At 38.5% G+C, this 4,340-nt stretch overlaps 1 protein-coding gene across 2 annotated transcripts in view; it reads right to left on the bottom strand.

Moving 5' to 3' along the window:
- Positions 1–1,879: 1,879 nt before the first annotated feature.
- The window catches only part of SMPX (small muscle protein X-linked), a 100,312-nt gene continuing 97,851 nt past the window's right edge, over positions 1,880–4,340 (bottom strand). For both annotated transcript variants that reach the window (XR_011163420.1, XM_069063418.1), the window contains exon 5: positions 1,880–2,307. The gene's annotated coding sequence lies outside the window, so the exon portion shown is untranslated. The remainder of the gene's footprint in view (positions 2,308–4,340) is intronic.

Here is a 4,340-nt window from a genome sequence, read left to right as displayed (position 1 = left end):
CAAACCCTGAGGACGCTTGGGGTGCTTGCTGCTACACCCGTCAGTAAGCTAGTAAGGCTTTGAGGAATCATTTACTAGATTATAAACTCCTTTGGGTCAGAGACTATGTTTTTCATAATCTTTGCATCCCTGGTACCTGGTCCTGTTCTTTGCCTTGACAATGACAGGGGCATATAATTACTGGTGAGCATCTCTATAGATTTATTTTTTGTTTAGATAATACTAGTTGTAGCCTAAAAAAATAATAATTACTTAATCTTACTCAGTGTCTTAATTATAAGGGAATATAATGCTTCCTCTCCATTTGTATTTTCCATTTTTATATATGCAGATGCCATGCTTTATTGTGTAACCTGCAACTCAAAGTCCATTTCCATATAACTCTCCTTTTTAGGGGACATTGATTAGTCAATGTCCATGCCTACGCAAAGGGCAGAGTTAACGAGAGCTTGAAAGAGAAAGAAAGAAGACATATGGTTCCAGGTTCTATTCAGGATACTAAAGAGAGAGAAAGACTGTGGGAGTGATCCATACCTCAACCATGTTCATATTCCCAGCTTAATACACTAGAGACTTTCTAAGCGGAATTTCATTTGGAGTGAAATCTGGAATTTTTGGTTGATCTGAGATATTTCACTCCCAGTAGGAGAGCCCATTCGTTTTATGTATTGTCTGGTACATTCTTAGCTGTATACCTTCCCTGGTTTCTATTTGTTATTGACTTGGATAAATGGATTTATTTGTTTTTTGCTGCTCATTTGATGGGAAGGGGGTCAAGCCTTGGATTAAAAAGCTTGGGGTACCACTTCCTTCTTCAGAATTTGCAATTACGAGCTCAGGTTAAAACTAGAGATTATTTCCCCTAAACTTAAATGCTTAGGGTGGTAGAGGAATGTGGATTTATTTAATTCTAGACCAGCACCCTTTCTCTTAGGCCAGGGTAGTGACCAGCCTCTGATCCTGATCTCCTGCTTCTTCTTCCGGCAAGAATCAAAGTGTCCATTAGAGAAGGGTAAGTGGATGAGGGTCTAAGAGATAACATAGTCATGCCTCACTGAAAGCCAAATCTAGACAGACTCGTGTAGACATATATAAATCTACATGGATACCACACTGCACACCTTTGCAATTGGAAGCAGGCTATATAAAGAAGTACATACTTTAACATCCAAGTTACAGCCACTAACCAACTACAGCCTACCTGGAATTTTCAGTAATAGCAATATTTTGTCCAATTAGTCAGAGCACATGAGTTAGCAAATCTGTAAGATCTAACTGCTTGCTCAGTGTTACCATTGAGTAACTACTACCAGCTGGAATCTGAGCAGGCCTGGATCAAGCAGTAATTGTAACCAATCAGTCACCCAAGTAAGGATTTCCAATTTTACGGCCTAATACTGAAAAACAAATTGGATTGCCCTATCTTAATGTTGCAATGGAAAGATAACTGGATTTGGAGACAAAGGATGTGGGTTCAAATCCCAACTCTTGCCCTTACTAGCTGTGTGACCTTGGGAAAGTCTCATAATTTCTCTTCACCTCAATTTCCTCATTTGTAAAATGAAAGGAGTTATTCTAGATGACCTCTAAGGTTCCTTCCAGCTCTAGATCTATGAACCTTAATAAATCATTATCCCACTGTCATTCTAAATATCTGTCCTTTTAGAAGGCTATCAACTGAATATTCAGCTCCTCAGGCCAATGTTAACATCTTTGTCTGGTCATCAGAGCCAAATGGGGCCCCCTTGGTTTAAGTAAAATGAGTTCCATTGTCTAGTCTCTATGATTTCTGTCTCATTATTTCACCATGAAAAGTATCTAAACATGACAGTATACCAGATTAACTGGGTCTTGATTTACATTCTACATGTATTTGACATTTATTTTAGCTCATAAAAAGTTTTATTGATGTTGTTATACAAGTGGGAGCACTAATATTCATTTTATTTCTTTTAAATATTGATAAAATATCATGAGAAATGGTTGATATGACTTCCAATGAAAATGAATGTGATTTAACATTCTGTGTTTCCATTCTTCAGATCATAACTTGTTTTAAAACAACCCCTACACCACCCCCAAACAGGTTTTGCCTGGATGCTTTTCTCTGCAGGTTCCATAAGCATATTTTAAATTAAGAATGGCGGCCAACAGGAAAAAGAAGATATAAATGTATAAATAGCATGTTTCTTCTGGAGTTTCTGGTATTCAGGAATCTCATAATCTTCATACAAATATATAAAATATTTTAGTGATCTACATTCATTGGAATCCATTCTTTTTCTCCTTAGGTCTTCAAGTCAGGCCCTGCAAAAGGAAAAACCAAAGGACCTCTTTTTAGTTTTCACAAGTTATTTTTAGGAGAAAGTTCATAAATAAATCAGGGCAGAAACAATGAAAAACTGAAGATCCAGCTTTCCTAGGGCATAATGTCCCCCCAAATCCAATAATCAAAATGAACTCCAAGGGCAAGGTTTGTACCATCAGCATCTATCCAGGTAACTTAATAGATTGCAGATAAATGGAATGATTTAAAACTCAGGGTTTTTTACTTGCACATAATAAGCAAATGTGTGAAATGGGATTCCATTTGGATAATTAGGGAAGATGATCCTCATTTGTGTCTCAGGAATAGGATAGGGAGTGTTTAAAAAAAAAAGTTACCCAGAGCATCGAGGTAGGTTGTGCTTAATCAGAGTCACATGGTCAGTATGTGTCAAAGGTAGAACTTGAACTTGGGTTTTCCTAGCTGCAAGGCCAGCTTTCTATCCACTCTGCCACTGCTACTTCATAGGAATCCACACAAAAACATCATAAAGGGTAACGGTGAAACTTTAATAACTGCTGACGGAGTAGGAAGCCCTCCTTTGGGGTCCTCCCCATGCCTGCAATCCAAGAGAATGCTTGAGCACTTCTCTGTTCTAAAGATTGTCATGCTGAAAGATGCTGTCCATTTCTAGAGAAAGAACTGGTAGAGCCTAAATGCAGATCGAAGATACTTATCCTTTACTTTATTTTTCTTTGGGAGTTCTTTGTCTCTGTTTTCTTTCACAGCATGACTTACATAGAAATGTTACTTGCAAAACTACACATGTATAATCTATGTCAAATTTCTTGTCTTCTCAGTGGGGGTAAGGGGAGGGAAGGAGAGAATTTGGAACTCAAAATTTGAAAAAAAAAAAAAAGAATTAAATTTTTTTACATGTAAAAATAAAATATGAAATTACCAAAAAAAGATTGTCATACTTTGCAAAAAGCTAAATCTCAATTTCATTCTTGTCATAATTGCACTAAGAAGGCTATATAACATGCTCAATATCTTCTCACCTTTTAATTGTCACTGGCTGAAGAATGAAAAGTAAACCAATGAGAGAGACCACTGAAGCCACAAATTATGACTCTGGCCAGTATGGGAACATAGACAATGAGGAGGTTTCCAAGGACTGTTGTTCAAGATGGAGTTTTAAGCATTAACAGGGAAGCTTGCTGCCACAGCAAGGCCCAAGCCGGCCTGCTGCATGCTTGGTTTCATCGGGCAAAGTTGGGATGGAAACTCAGTAAAAGCAAAGGGGCCCAGGGCTCTATGTACTACTCCCTAATATAGCAGCAACACCCCTAGAGTTAGGCAACATTGGGTTGGGCTCTTGGCTCTGCCACATGCCTGCTTCGTGACTTGCCCTCATAGTAGCCACATGTCCCTGTTAGCCTCAGTTTTTTCATGTGTAAAATGAAAGACGAATAAGATCAGGAGGTAACCATTTTGGAGTCATGGACCGCTTTGACACCTAGATGAAGTATATAGACTACATAGAAAAAGGTTTTTAAATACACAACACAGAAGATATGGGATTATAAAGAAAACTAATTATATTGAAATATAGTTACCAATTTTTTTTCTACAGCTCACACGCCCCAGGTTAAAAACCACTGACCCAGAGAATCTCGAAGGTGAGGGTGGGGAATCTAAGGCCTTGAGGCCCTCTAGGTCCTCAAGTTTGACCCTTTGACTGAATCCAAACTTCACAGAATAATCCAGGTTCCCTACCCTGCTCTAAGGTATCCTTCATGTCTAAAATCTTATGAAGAGAATATTTCTTGGACTACCTACCTCATAGGGAAGTGCGAGGATAAAATGAGATCATATATGTAAAATGCCACATAGATTAGAGGCAGCTTGGTGTAGTGGATAGACATCTGGCCACTGAGGCAGAAAGACATCACTCAGTGTAAGAACTACTTCTGACACTGTTTGATGCTGAGCAATTCACTTAGCATCTCAACTCTTAGAGACTACACACACACACACACACACACACACACACACACACACACACACACAC

The sequence above is a fragment of the Petaurus breviceps genome, unplaced genomic scaffold (assembly GCF_028583685.1).
Source record: "Petaurus breviceps papuanus isolate PSGF00001 unplaced genomic scaffold, PetGlider_PUasm1.0 90574, whole genome shotgun sequence".
NCBI classification, from domain to species: Eukaryota; Metazoa; Chordata; class Mammalia; order Diprotodontia; family Petauridae; genus Petaurus; species Petaurus breviceps.
Note: the sequence above shows the minus strand (reverse complement) of the source record. Positions and strands in the feature narration are given on the sequence as shown.